The sequence below is a fragment of the Cyrtonyx montezumae genome, unplaced genomic scaffold (assembly GCF_038088225.1).
Source record: "Cyrtonyx montezumae isolate F1298 unplaced genomic scaffold, pur_monq_1.0 scaffold_51, whole genome shotgun sequence".
NCBI lineage: Eukaryota > Metazoa > Chordata > Aves > Galliformes > Odontophoridae > Cyrtonyx > Cyrtonyx montezumae.
Window position 1 is genome coordinate 377,594 of NW_027072058.1, and position 14,368 is coordinate 391,961.

At 58.9% G+C, this 14,368-nt stretch overlaps 1 protein-coding gene across 4 annotated transcripts in view; it reads right to left on the reverse strand.

The window, feature by feature from the left end:
- GATAD2A (GATA zinc finger domain containing 2A) overlaps positions 1–9,741 on the reverse strand; it is a 38,295-nt gene extending 28,554 nt beyond the window's left edge. Inside the window, exon 1 of one of the 4 annotated variants that reach the window (XM_065748706.1) lies at positions 9,592–9,741. The gene's annotated coding sequence lies outside the window, so the exon portion shown is untranslated. Of the gene's footprint in view, positions 1–903; positions 981–9,582 lie in introns of those variants that run through there. The other 3 variants (XM_065748704.1, XM_065748703.1, XM_065748707.1) reach the window with 3 other exon arrangements.
- Between the last annotated feature and the right edge of the window lie 4,627 nt (positions 9,742–14,368).

A 14,368-nucleotide genomic window follows, 5' to 3' on the forward strand; every position in this document is an offset into this window, starting at 1 on the left:
CCGCCGCCGCTGCAGCCGGAGGAGGGAGCAGGGCAGGGAAGTCGGGCACGCACGGGAGGAGCCGGGGCCGTGCCCGCGGGTCGGTCCACGAGGGAACGTGGCACCGCAGCCCGGTCAGCCCGCAGCAGCGCGGGGCAGACAGAAAGGGACAAGCGAAAGCAAAACCTGAAGCGGAGGCATCTGAAACGGAGCCGCGAGCAGACGCCGTGGGGCGGCAGGAGCGCACATCCCAACTTCGGGGCCGCGCGACCGAGAACGCCGCGCGATACTGCGCAGCTTCAGGCGGTGCCCACTCGAGCAGGGCCGGGGCTCTCCCGCACGCAGTCACGCAACGCAGAGCGCACCGGGCTGTGCCCCCGCCCCGGGGCCGCCCCGCTGCCCCCGCACCGCCCCCCGCACCGCCCGGAGCGGCCCCCGGCCGAGCCCCCCCCCCCGCACCCCGCGCTGTCCCGGCGTTCCCGGCAGGCGGCAGCGGAGCGCCCCTCCGGGCAGCGCGGCCCCGGCGCACCTTGAGTGGGGGGGGGGAGGAACGGGGACTCTTATTGTGACACGGCCCTCCCGGCCGCCCGCCGGCCCCGGTGCCACGACGGGGGCTGCCTGGGGCGGCCGCTCGCACCACCCCCACCCCGGCGCGAGCCCCGCGCGGGGCCGGGGCGCTGCCAACCCCGACGAAGAGGAGGAAGCGGGCACGGCGAAAAGCCCACACCAACTTTGCGAACCCGGAGCGCCGCGGGCCGCACTCCGAGCGCCGAACAAAGCCGACCGTACCCCGGGGCGACGGAGCCCCGCGCTCGGGCTGAACGCTACGGGACCCCGTGCCGCCCCCGGCCCGGCCCGGCCCGGCCCCCGCCGCTCCTCCCGCAGACAATGCGCCCGACGAGAACTTTTCACTCGGGCACTTACAGCCGCGCCGCGTCCCGCCGCTCCCCGCCGGCTCTGCCCCGCTCCGCTCCGCGCCGCCCTTTCCTCCTCCTCCTCCTCTTCCCCCGCTCCTCCGCCGCCGCCGCCGCGGGCTCTCCCCGGTGCAGGCTGTCGGCCGCGGCTCCCCCGTGCCAAATAATGCGCTTCTCACACATGGAGTCGCGGCGTCACTCGGCGGAGCATGCGCGCGGCGGGGCCCGGAGCGCGGCGGGGCCGGGAGGAGCGGCGGCAGCGCGGCCCCGCGCCGCTTCCGGGCAATGGTGGAGCAGGTCTGTGACCCGGGGCGCCATTGGCCGGAGGGGTCGCGGCACATGGCAGGAGGGCGGCGATTGGCTGCGGCGCGGGCGGGGGGCGCCGCGCTGCGGCCGCCCGGGGCCACGTGGAGCGGCGGGGGCTGCTGGCGGCGGCACCGCGGCATTGTTCGGCGCTGCCGGGGGGAGGGGGGGGTCCCGCGTCGCACCGGGCCCGGGGACGGGAGGAGGAGCGCTCGGAGCTGCCGCCGCGTGCTCGCGGTTGAGGATCGCGGGGGCACGGGGAGAGCCGGAACTCGGGGCTGCGGGCAGGAGAGCAGCGCCCGTACATCCCCTTCCTTCCTCCTCCTCCTGGCAGGAAACCCTCGGCCCTCGGAGGGACTTTCCGCAGCCGGGCTCGCGGAGCTGCGGCACCGGTCAGAGCTCGGGACAGCCCCGCACTGCTCATCCCGTGTAGGGGCTGCACCTCCCAAGCCCTCGGCACGAGCGCGTCCCGTTCCCCGGCTCCAGCAGCTCGGGCTAACTTCAGCAGCACTGCGGAGTGCTCCCTGCTCTCCAGAAGGACGAGGCTTTGGGCTCGTTTCCTGAAACCCAGCTGAAGCGTGAGGTTAGAGCAGGGAGGGAGGTCACCCCAAAGCAGCTTTCCACCGGGCCCATGCCCGTGCTCCCTTGCCCACACCTTTCCAGACCAATGGAAAGCAATTAAAGGGCAGAATAATCAGCAACGTTCTTTCGAATGTAATAACTCTGAGGCTGAAGACATCTGTAGGTCCTGTGAAGATACGGGGTCCCTGCTCTGCCTCTCATTAATAGACACTGTATTCAAGCACAACAGATCTCAGAGCTGCAGCGCTGCCTCAGGGTCAGCACCCGGCCCCAACCCACCCGATGCTTTTTTCCCATACAAACGGCCACCAGCCCCTCACCATGGGTGGGCAGACGGCCTCTGCAGGCAACACGGAGCACCGGTGCGGGACAGAGCACCTCCTGCTGCCCCCGGGGCACCCCAGCACCCTCAGGATGCACCCAACGCCGCCACACAGCCCTGGGCCGCAGCACAAACCCCACACCCATGCTGGGAGCAGCCCCACTAAGGCAGCCAGCCCCCGCAGCGACGCTCAGAGCTGAATGCAGAGAGCGCGTCTCTGCTTCAAACATCCAGCAGGAGCTCCTGCAGTAACGGCGTTACAGCGCGGGCTCAGGAGCGGCTGCTGCGGCCGCACTGGGACACGGCGCTGCACCTGCACCGGGAGGGGCTCCTCATTAAGGAGCCAGCAGCGACACCGTGCTAATTACCTAACGAAGGCGCGAGCCGGTGTTGTTGCAATGGGAACCGAGCGAGACACCAACGCTGTGAGCTGGGAACTCCTTGCAAAGGAGTGACGGTCACACAGCTCTGAACGGCTGCTCCGAAAAAACCACCAACCAAAGCTGACCCTCCGTGGGTCTGAACCGCGTGCAAACAGCACTGACCTCCACGAGAGCACTGCCGGCGCTGCTCTGGACGGGGGTTCTCCTTCTGGGGCTCTGAGCCCCCCCAGATTGGGCACTCTTATTACAGTTGGTGATGTTACGTTATTAACGTTATTGGATTTTAGTCTGAATTAAATACTCTGTTCAAATGAAAATCCAATGTGAGCAAACAGCGGCGCTTCCACAGATGTTTGCTGCACGTCGGGCAGCACCGGAGAGCTGAAGCTGCTGCAACAAGAGCACAGCTTGGTGCTGTGGTGTGTCCAAGAGGACAAGGCTGGGATTAAACATAGCAACCCCAGGGGTCTGTCCGGGGACCGGTGATCTTTAACATCAATGACATTGATGACGGAATCGAGTGCACCCTCAGCACGTTTGCTGATGGCACCAAGCTGAGCAGCGCGGCTCACACGGTGGGAGGAAGGGATGCTGTTCAGAGGGACCTCAACAGACTTAAAAGGTGGGCCCGGGTGAACCTAATGAGGTCCGGCACAGCAACGTGCAAGGTTCTGCACTTGGGCTGCAGGAATCCCAGGCACTGATAAGGACTGGAAGGAGCAGTCCTTGAGAGCAGCCCTGCAGAGAAGGAGCTGGGGGTCCTGAGGGGTGAAAAACAGAACGTGAGCCAGCAGTGTGCTCCTGCAGCTCGGAAAGCAAACGCTATCCTGGGCTCCATCAGGAGAGGAGTGGCCAGCAGGGACAGGGAGGGGATTGTCCCTCTCTGCTCTTGTGAGGCCCCATCAGGAGCACTGTGTCCAGGTCTGGAGTCCCCGGTTCAAGAAAGACACAGAGCTGTAGGAGAGGGTCCAGAGGAAGGGCACAAAGATGCTCAGAGGGCTGGAGCACCTCCCCTATGAAGACAGGCTGAGGGAGCTGGGCTTGTTCAGCCTGGAGAAAAGAAGGCTGTGGGGTGACCTCATTGCAGCCTTCCAGGACCTAAAGGAGCCTATAAACAGGAGAAAGAGTCAGCTCTCGGAAAGGGTAGAGAACAGCAGGGTGAGGGGAAATGGTCTGAAGTTGAGAGAGGGAAGATTTAGGTTGGATGTCAGGGGAAGTTCTTCACTATGAGCGGTGAGGGGCTGGGACGGGCTGCAGAGGCTGTGGGTGCCCCGTCCCTGGAGGTGTTCGAGGCTGGACTGGATGGGGCCCTGAGCAATCTGGTCTGGTATGAAATGGGGAGGTTGGTGGCCCTGCCTGGGAGGATTCATCATCCTTGAGGTCCCTTCCAACCCGGGCCACTCTTTGATTCTGTAAACCTTCGCTTGCATTCGAGACGATGCACACCAGGCCAAAGGAGAACAAGAAGTGAAACCCACGCTGGATCGGGAAGAGTGGGTCATCTCCCTACAACCAGCGAGGAGCAGGGCACATGGGAACATGCTAGCACAGCGTGCAGAACAGGCTGAGCAGGTTGTGGGGCTCAGCACTGCGCAGTTATGCTGGCACAGCACCGGGGCCGTCTGATGTCCATGGGATCCCACAGTCAGAGCACCCACACTGAGCACCACCGTGTCCGTGTCCCTGAGAAGCAGAGATCCCACAGGGAATGTGTGTCGCTGGGCAGGGGTTTCTAAGTTACCTACTGTATCCTTAAACAGTTAAAGGGAAAAAGAAGGATAAACTGTAAGCAGTGCTAGAGATCGCAGGAGCACAATTTTAAGATGGCTTATGCTAAGAATGAAAGGAATTCCATAGACTGGAGACCAAGAAAACTCCCTTTTGACTTATTTTCTGCTGGAGCTCTGTTCCTGCACGGCTGCTCGAGGCAGAGCTGTGGAAAGCAGCTCAGGAGCACGGCGAGGTGGCACAGGGACCTGTGTGCTGATGGAGGACCGTGGGCACATGGGGCCCTGCACGCTGTGCCCACCACCCAACACAGCACCCCGAGCCACGCACTGAGGGGAACGGCCCCGAAATGAAATGAAAATTCACCTTTTCCGGCCTGGCAAAAAAATAAACTGAAGATCAGGGACTGGGAAAGCAGCGGATACGCCGTGCAGGGCTGGAGATGGAGCCTTCAGCGTGGCACGAGCTGACCTGGCTCTAACGAGCACCCCACGGGCAGAGGGGGGGGGACACAGATCAGCAGCTCTGCTCCAATTCAATGAGTGCTTCATGGACTATCGATTTAGCTCCGAAGCGGCAGAGAACAAAGTCTGCCCGGCACCGCTCTTGTTTGAAGAGCGGGCAGAGGACGTGCCGGGCTGGCATCCCCACTCGGGCTCTGCAGCCCGGGCACAGCTCTGCTGGCACTCAGCCCCGCGGGCCATCACGGAGGGCCGGCTGTGAACAGCCACCTCTCGCGTGTTTACCGATGGCCGTCACGTGGCCCATCAGAACTTGACCCCGATTAACAGATGAATTCACTAGTTGCAGAAAACTCCGCAGCGTTCCCGTGCCACGATTGGCTTTCCAGGTCCTGTGCGAAGCAGGAGCACAGATCAGCACAGCTACAGCGAGCTGCTCCTCCTGACGATGGTACCAAACCCTCCACGTTCACAGGAACGTTTCCCATCCAGGCCTGCTGCTGTCACACCCGCAGCCAGCAGGACGTGAGCCCCCCCTCCCCCCCCCGAACTGCAGTTTGGTCTTTACCACACCCCCCCCCCCCCCCCGAATTAGAGATCATGGGGTAAATCTAAGTGTGACCTCAATAACAAATGGCTTTCATGGGTTCTGGAAGAGAACCAGACTCTCAAAGCGCTGTTTGTAGCTATCCCATTTCCTAGAGAAACAGCTTTCATCTTTCATCCTCGAGGGGACCGTGCTGGTGGCTGAAATGGTTAACTCCTGCAGGAGATAAGGAGCACAGTGACAGCTGCACAGGGCTGCAGATGCCACGATTACAACTTGGCCTCTCACTGAGCTGCTCCTGCACAGGGCTGCGTCACCGACTGCAGGACCTGCACCAGAGATGCTCCCGATTCGATCCTGGCAGCCACACCGAGAGCAGCCTGGCTGAGTTATACGTTTGCGAGGCTTCGATTCGAAACCAGAAGAGCTGAGGAGGATTTTTAAGCGGGATCTGCATCCATCCACCAAAGCGTCCTGGAAACGGTGGGAGGTGGTCACTGTGATTCCAGGGGGTGACTGCTGCTAACCCACGCTGCTCATCGGGTGGGAACGCGCTGCCCAGCCAGGGCTGAGCCAAAAGCACGCCCAACACTCCCACCCTTTGCCACTGGGCTGTGTGTATGTGAGGCTCCAGCACAGCCCCTCCATCACAAGCACGCTGATGGGCAGCCAGGGGGGTCAGAAGGCACAGGAGGGTTCTGCTGATCCAGGTGACATTGGGTGGACACTCGCTGGAGTACTCTGCACACTGCAGACCTCTGCGTCTTCGGGAGGATTATCTGAGCCTTACGCCATGTTTGCTGTAAGCATTTATCAACGTTGTTCCTCCTGCAATGCTTATTATCAGCATGTAGAGAGCAGCAGCCTCGTCCCCTGAGTCGGAGCGCAGCTCCAGGAGGGCACTCTCTTCCCCCACAGAACTGCACCAGCTCAGTCCCGTAACCTGCTTTCCTGCTGAAAAGCAAGGCGCATCAATTAGACTCCTTCTAAATTTAGGATTGATGAGTTCAGTCATTACTGGTCTGATTTTTTTCCAGGCGGATTTCAAGGGAAAGGTATTCATCCAGCAGCCGCCGCTTGCTGAGAGTGCACAAAGCCCTCGGCTAGAAGCACACGAGGAGCACTTGGGGAAGAAGAGAACGCTTAATTGTGTCAACAGATGTTGGTAAACCGTCTTCCAGGCTGAAATCTGTCCTGGACAGCGAAGCCAAACACTCCTATGGAGCACAGAGAGCGGGGCAGATCCCTGGTGGCCACCAGCAAACCCCACCAGCTGCACGCCAGCCCCAGCACAGCATCAAGAGATGCACTCAGAACAGCCCCAGCTGCCCCCAGCACCTCGGAGAGGGGAGGGGGCTGCTGCTGAGGGCATCCCCGAGCTTCACTGCTCCAATGAATCACCTTATCCTTGGTCAATAAGTGCAAAGGACAGCCCAGCTCTTATCATCGGGCTCCCAAGAGATTTGACATCCTTGGCATTGTGTCCTAAGAGGAAGGAAATTTCTCACTTCCCCAGCTATTTCAGTTATATAAATCAATTGTTGAAGGATAGCTGAACTGCTCTGCGAGTAGGAACACAAGCTGCTGCCCAGGCTGTTATGTGGGCAGCACCAAGGGATGGTCCCTGGGTCCCCCAAAGCCTCAACACCACCACCCAGTGCTGACCCCCCCCTCGGGACAGCCATCTGTGCTCAGTTGGACACAGGTTCAGCTGCATAAAACGACAGCGCCAATAAGAACCGATGAGTAAGGGCTGCTGGATGAGAAGAGAGGAGTTTGCTGGCAAAGGCAAAGTTGCTATGGGCTGCAGAAAAAAAAAAAGAAAAAAAAAGAAGTGGAAATAACTCAGGTCGCTCCAAGCTACCAGTTCACAACACCAGGCAACCCCAGTGCAAACACTGCAGCTCTCCTGCTATTCCACCTGGTCACTAACGCCCTCGTTACCCGTAGCCAGGACCGATGGAGCAGCAGAATCTGAAGGGTGAATGCTGTCCAATGGGACTGCAGTAAGGACAGGGTAATGGCACGTGGCAGTGCTCTGCAGGGGAGCAGTGTGCTCCAGGTGGGTACAGCCCACAGCCAATGCAGTCTGCTCATTTCGCACACCTACAACCGTATTTGATTGAAAGTAAAAAGGCAGCGTGGATCCTGTCCTCCTCAAGATGAATTTAAAGTCTCCTGACGACTGGAAACCCGAAGTACATTCTCCTGTGATTGGGATGGGTCGGTGGATTGGGTTGGTGTGATTTGTTTCAGTAAAAACAGAGCAGCTGTTATCCTATGGCAGGGCCTGGTGCCTCTGGTGTCCCAACCAGGGCAAGAAACAGCCCCGGTGAGGTTTCCAAAGCCATCCACACCACGGTGCCCTGCAGAAAAGGGAACAGATCAGCATAGGGGTGTTCTTTAGAGCGTCTCCCCATTATTCCTTGGCTGTGACACCCATTGGTATTTCTGGTTGTAGGCCAAAATTGTGAAACTGGATACTGCGTCAGCCCAGAAAGACAGATGATGGAAGCCAGCACCCTGCACGGGAGGGCACAAGCAGCATGATGGGACTCCCAGCTTCACTCTGAAGATATCAGAGCCAAAAGCATCAAGCTCCCGTTGGCCCAAACAGCTGAGCTCCATCGGGATGAGAGACATCCACTCACAGCTAGATCTAGGACTTTGCCTTCTTTTTGCTGCACTGAGGAGGCTGACACTGTGGTTCTGCCCCTCGCGCTCAGTCCGTCACGATGGGAATGGGGTGGTTCACTTCGGATGAAAGCTACTTCACATTCTTCGAGGAGCTCTCAAAAGTTAGAGCAGTTGTTTCAAACAGCAACAAAAATGTACACAAGCTGTTTTTGGCTTTTTCTGCCCCCCCAACTCGCTGCTTACAGACAAGTTTCCTCCCGCAGGGCAGCACTCAGCACCGTGTGCTGGAGGGGACCTGGCATGGTTCTGCCTGCGTGGCCCCATCACCCCATCGCTGCTCAATGGGAGGTTCAGTCACTGTCTGAACTCGGGTTTGTGCAACACCTCATTAAACGCTTGGAAAAAAAGTCTTTAAAAAGAGAGGAAAAAAAAAAAAAAGCACTCTGTACCACAGATTGAGAAGGAAAACTCAGCCTGAAAGCTCCATCCGAAGGCAGTCTGCCCGCGAGAGAAGCATCTTCTTCCTGAAAACTTTCTGCTTCGTACAGGAGAGAACTGAAGCCCTTCACACGACTGTCTCCATCTGATCGCGCTGCACTAAACCCATTCAAACACTCGCTCGGCTCCCGACTCTGTAGTCACCCTGGAGGGTCCCGCAGAGGCCGAAGCAGCGCGCAGTCCTTTCCCTCCCGCACAGCGTCTCCCGCAGCGCTGCCAACAGCCGACATCGGTGCAGTCCAGCGCTGAACCGACACCGCACGCAGCGCACGCACACGCTCCTCGTCCTCTCCGCGGCTTTTCCCCGCAGAGCCGGGAGGAAAGTTGGCGAAAGGGCGGCGGATCAATGAGGAATCGCTTATTATTATTACGATCATTTCTCCTTTTTTTTCGCTTCCAGCGGCCGCCCCTCCGCGGCACACGGCAGGCCGCGGGGCAGCGCGGGAGGCGGCAGACCACAGACAGGATATAACTTTATTCGGCACCGAGCTCACCTCGCGTACAAACTCCCCCCCCACCCCAACACACCACCCCCCCCATCTCCCACCCCACCCCTCCCCCCACCCCCTCCTCCTCCTCCTCCTCCTCCTCCTCCTCCTCCTCCTCCTCCTCCAACCCGCGCTACACAGCGATGACACCGCCGGGAGGAGCAGCCCCGCGGAGCCCCGCGCGGCTCTGGCAGCGGCCCCACGTACACCTCCATCTTAAGTCCCGCGGCGGCCGCGGCCCATCTGCCCCCCCCCCACACACACACCCCTCCCCCCACGCAGCGTTCGGTTCCCTCTCCCCCCACCCCAACTTACTCCTTCCCCCACTCGTCCTCCCCTCCCCCCCCGCCCCGGGGCACGGTGCGCCGCCCCTCCCCCGCGCTGTTCCCCTCCCTGCCCCTCCCCCCTCCGCCGTCGCCCATCGCGGGGCGGCCGTGCCCGCGGGCAGCTCCCGGGAAGCGGCCCCGGCGCTGCGGGCAGACCCCCCCTCATCCCCCCCCTCCCCACCGCCACGCGCGGCTCTGCCTTTAATTTCACCTTTTTTTTTTTTCCTTTAAAAACGCACCCCACCCCCCCGCTCCCCCTCCCCCACCCGTGCCGGGTGTGCGGGTGGCGGTGCCCCCCCCTCAGCTCAGCCCCATTCCATTCCCCTCCCCCGACCCCTTCCCCCTCACACCCCTTGGGGGCCGATCCCCTCCCCCACCCCGTCCCCTCAGCCCGTGGCCGCCGCTGTCACGCACTCTCCTCACCCCCTCGGAGCCGCCTCTCCTCCTCAGCGGGGCCCGGGCCGGACTGGGGCCGTGGGGGGAGGGGAGGCGGCTCCCTCAGGTGGCCACTGACAGGAGGCGGGCGGGGGAGGGGGCTGCGCGCGCAGGGGACCGCCTCACGCCGGGCTCCCTCCCGCCCTCTCCAACCCCCCCCCCCCTCCCTCACCATTCCCCCCCCCGGCGGAGCGGGACTCCCGGGGTGGCGCGCGCGCCACCAACCGTCACCTCCTCGGGACGCCTTTCCCGCCCACCCCGGTTGCTAGGCAGATTTGGACAAACTTGAAGCTTCGCCCCGCCCCCCTGCTTCATTCGCCCCGCCCCTTCATGTGTTTGCCCCGCCCCCTCTGACCTAGAGGTGGTTGTCGCTTTTTTTTTTATTTTCTGGGGTGGGGACAGAAAAGATTGACGGCTGCGCTGTCCAATGAAAAGCCGGGCTTGCCAACGCCGCCAGCCAATCGTACTCACAGCCCGCTCCCATCGCAAAGCCTCGGGGAACTAGGCGGGGCGATTTTATGATCGACGGGCAGCCTAACCAATAGGCTTCAATAGCCGCCGCGCGAGTGGGCAACCGCCAGCCAATCCGCGGGGAAGGGGCGGGGCCGGGCCCGCGGGGCCGGCTGAGGTCAGGCCCTGCCCGCGGGGAGGGGCCGCGCCGCCGCCCTTATCCGCCCGCGCAGCGCGGCCTGGGGCCCGCGGTAGGGCCGGCCGCCCCCGGCTCCCCGCCCCGGCCCGGCGGCGGGCCCCGGTGAGTCATCCCGCTTCCTCCCGCGATGTAGGTCGGGGTGCGCGGGCAGTGCCGGGCCACGCCTCCGGGCTTAACCCCTCCGCAGCGCAGGTGAGGGCCGCGTTCCTCCTTCCCGAGCGGCTCCGCCTCAGCGGCTCTCCGCCCTTCGGCCGTTCTCCCCCTCGTTGCACGTTCGCGGTTAACGCTGTGCTCGGTATCTTTTGGAAGGCCGATAGCGGCGGCTGTGAGCGATGCTGTTCCGTCCGCTGCAGCGGCGGCTCCCGGCTTCGCCTGAGGCCGTCGGGGACTTCGGGGTAAGTGCTGAGGGTGAGGTCCTCCCGAGGAACGCTTTGATCTCTCTCCCTCTCAGCCCTCTGCGCCAGCAGCAGCTGCAGAGCTGCTCGTTACCTGGCCGCGGGGCGAGGCTGAGCCCGGCCATCTCCGTGGGTGACTCTTCTGGGCTGGAGGTGCTGTGAGTGGAGCGATTTGTTGGCACAGGACCTCCTCGGCTTTTGTGGTGGAGCGTAAAGTGCAGTGGAGGGGCTCAGGTGGTGCTTCGGGAGGAGGTGGAGCACCACAAGTTGTAAAATCGTGTTTCTTCAGAGTGGCACTGCAGGACGGATCGGTTGAGCATCTCTCTTCCTTCTGAACGTCATGTTGAAATGTAAGAATCCCCTCCTGAACCGTTCCAGCTCAGGGGTAAAGAGAGAGGACGCGCTCTTCCCTTAAACCAGACCCCATTTGGGAAGATGAACGTGGTCTCCTTCCCGAGCGTGCAACTGCGGTGAAAAAATACTTCTGCCTTTAGACCATGTTAAGAACTAACGCAGCCAGCTGTTGGAGCAACCTGCAGAAGCCTTGTTTGAACCCTGCCAGCTTCCAGCAGCCCCTGCAGCGAGCTCCTCGCCTCCTCAGCCTCCCCTGGTCCTGCTGCAGCGTGCAGAGCTGAGCAGTCAGGTTCCCCAGCAGGAAATTCCAGTTCTCCTTCCAGGGCAGCAGCCGTGGTGCAGCGGGGCAGGCAGAGCTGGAGGCAGGGACGAGGCAGCCCCTGTCCCTGCGGGGCCATGGGATGGGCCCTCTGTGGGCAGGAGGAATTACTGTTCCACGAACTGCTAGAAGAAGTACAACTGAACTTTATTTAAAAATTCTTCTATAGAAAAACGAGAGGAAACAAAGGCAGAAACGAACGGCCCCGGCTCCGTCTCGTTACAGGAGTTACTGTCTGTACAGCTTCAGAAAGGAGCACTGGCAGAAGGTACACGTCCTGCTACTTACGGAGAGCTACAAACGCTTAACAACACGTTGTACAAACCTGACGTAACATTTCAGGGTTCACTGCAGGAAACAGTTAAATACACTCACTAAGACAGACAGTAGAAGAGCACAGACCGGTGTTATTTCATCCCAAATCCCCCCTGCTCCGGGCAGCCTGAGCTGGCTGCACGTCCCCTCGCTCCGTTCTGAAACCACTGCATCCCAAAGGAGAGGGATGAGGGGGGTGGAGGTCAGTGAGACACGCAGTGCAGGGGGACACCACCGAACCCTTTCTATCATAGTTTCAATTTCTGGCAAGTTGGGGAAGCTGGGTAAAATGAAAGCAGGGAAGCAAGGCAGTGCACCAACAAAGGCCTCGCTGCTGTATCAGTGTACACCTTGGCACGTGTGGGACAACAACAGAGGAAGCTGATGAGTTTTTCTTCCTCTGTTTTTCAATTCCCTATCCCCAAAATTAATCTCAATTTCACGTGCACGAGGGCCTTCCTGATACCCACAGTGTAGGAAAGGAACCACAAAGGGCAAACACTGTTCTTCACACTGCGTTCTCTATACATATATGAGTTTTTACACTATCTACAAAACAGCCATTAGGTGTTCCTGTTTTAAGTTCTTGCTACTCATTTAAAAAACGCTACAGAAAAACTGTACAGCTTCCTAAATTACATCTTTAAAAGAATAATAATTATTATTATATTTTAGAAGTTCATAAAAGACTTCGTGTTTGTTTCTATAGAGAATTAAATGATCGGACGAGAAAGATTAGAAATACACCGTTCAAATCAAATTAGGACACACCAAGCACTGAACAGAGCACTGTCTGTAAACTGTAAACTTGGAGTTTTCCGTTCAACTTTACACACACGTCCAAAAATCCGGAAGAACTTCGGTCACGAGGTCCTCGTTTTACTCTCTGCTACATACAAAAGATACTGAAGAGCAAAAAACTATTAAATAATTTAATATACAAGTGTAGTTAAAAAGCACTGTACATTGTAACAAATGTACACTCGAATTTCAGAGATAGAAAATCACCGAGCTATTTCCAAATTTACACGACTTTTGATATTGGGTGATGGGGAAAGGCTGAGGGCAGTGCCTCAGCTCAGACACTGCAGCCCAGATCTGTTCCACGTGGGAGCGGAGTGTGGGTGAAGCTGATGCATCACACACCGGGTGTCCCACGTCCTTCCTCCTCCTGACACGACCAGCTCGGGCACCCCTTGCTGCTGAAAGCATCGGATGTGAGCAGGCTCCCTCCGGGTGCCCCTTCCCCCCTGAGAACACCACGGGGATTGGAGCTGAGGAAGGTTTGGTTCGTGCAATGAGGAGCCACAAATTGCCACCGCAGACGTTCTCCCACAACGCAGTCCTGGGCGCCGCAGCTCCTCGAGCAGGAGGGGGAGGTGAGGAGGTGCAGCTCCTGCATGGCACCGGGGGAAACCTTTCCTGCTGCAAAATCTTTTCTTGACTTCAGCTCAAACCACAGCTCTCTGCAGTTGGGGTTATTTTTTAAATATTGCCTTAGAGAAGCAGCACTTTTCTGGCCAACTTTTAAAGCCACTTATTGCAGTTGCCATGGGCACGAATCAGGTCAGCAACAGCCTCACATTGGATGGCAGGCTGAAAACAGAGAGTTTGCATCATCTGAATGGGACTGTGGGAAGCGTTGAAGCACGGGAGTGCTGACTTGCACAGCTGTGGCCATTCCTCACACCTTGCAGGGCACAGGAGCTGAACTCCATCCCAGCTAACAGCACGGCGGGCAGCAGCAGCTTCCATCTGCACAGGCTCCTCTCCCCGTGTCCGGTGTATCCCTGCAGCTCTCAGACCTCACAGCTTTCCTTCTTCTTGGAGTTTTTAGGGAACAAAATAGGCTTCAAAACGGCACTGAACTTTCTTCTTGCAACCCTCTTCTTGCAACCCTCTCCTTACACTGATACTGAGGGCATGTTTTCCCTACTGGAGATTTAACAAGGCCTAAAATACACACAGAAGTAACTGTCTGAAAACAGGATCTGAATCACCCCTGCACGTCCAGTAGGACGAGCATAAAACCCCAGTGTGGGGACGAGAACGTGTCCCTCTTATGTCATTCAGTGGTTAAAACCAAGGGGTTTGAGTTACACAATGCGTCTGTGTTCGCTGCTGTCAGACAGGGGAAGAGGATTTCCAAAAGAAGGACCAATAGCAACAGGTTTCAGGCAAATATTTCCTCCAGAATACTCTCTCCAAAAAAGCACAAACTCAGCTACAGATTCCTTTCCCCTTCCCAAAGTGGGAGATAAATATGCAGAGCTACCAGGAGAGGAAAAAAGCAATTAAAAAAACCCCCTTTATTTGAGCCTTGGAGCTCTGTAAGGGTACACTGCACAGCAGCACCTGGCACAGCTCCTTGCTGTAAAGCTGCTGATGCTCCATGGGACTGACAACTTCTGTACTGTTTCCTACAGAAGTTTGGGCCACACTTACCCTGCTTTGGGACAGCTGCAGCGGCAAGGGGAGAGCAAGGAGCTCAAAAAAAGGGAGCTAAAACACTGAGGCTAACACAGAAATACTTTGTTTGCTTCTATGGGAACTGGCTTTAAGCACCCAGCTGAGCTGAACCCTCACTGCAATCGTCAGTAGAAGTGGTTAAGGCACAGACACTGCCCTGCCTCGGTGAGGCTGCAGGATGCTAAATGCTGCTCTCCATCTGCTGGGCCAAAACGAGAAGGAATCTCCACCAGTACAAATCACTACGAAGTAGCAGAGATGGAG